This window comes from Calidris pugnax, unplaced genomic scaffold (assembly GCF_001431845.1).
Source record: "Calidris pugnax isolate Ruff unplaced genomic scaffold, ASM143184v1 scaffold20, whole genome shotgun sequence".
Lineage (NCBI taxonomy): Eukaryota > Metazoa > Chordata > Aves > Charadriiformes > Scolopacidae > Calidris > Calidris pugnax.
In genome coordinates, this window is record NW_015094510.1 from 1,172,201 (window position 1) to 1,172,504 (window position 304).

Consider the following 304-nt stretch of genomic DNA (forward strand, 5'->3'; position numbering starts at 1 on the left):
CGGTTCATCATGTGACGCGGGTAAGTCGGCGGCGAGCGGCGCCGTTCGCCGGGTTGCCCCCATTCATTCCCCGGGGGTAGGCGGCGAGCCCGGCCGGCGGGGCCGTGTGTCAGCCGGTGGCACGGCCCGGGGGGAGCGGGCGGACAGACAGACAGACAGAGGGAGAGAGAGAGCGGGGACCGTGTGTTAGGGGAAGGAAACAGTTTCTCTTCTGCTCAGGTCTGTGCCGATTCCCTTTCTTATCAGAACACACGGCTAACATAGGTAATTTTTTATTTATTTTGATTTTTTTTTTTTGCTGCTG

General features: G+C 58.9%; 1 protein-coding gene across 3 annotated transcripts in view; it reads left to right on the top strand.

Moving 5' to 3' along the window:
- Positions 1-304, top strand: part of KLF12 (Kruppel-like factor 12) — a 258,753-nt gene continuing 258,449 nt past the window's right edge. For 2 of the 3 annotated variants that reach the window (XM_014965966.1, XM_014965969.1), the window contains exon 1: positions 1-20. The gene's annotated coding sequence lies outside the window, so the exon portion shown is untranslated. Of the gene's footprint in view, positions 21-153; positions 220-304 lie in introns of those variants that run through there. The other variant, XM_014965968.1, reaches the window with a different exon arrangement.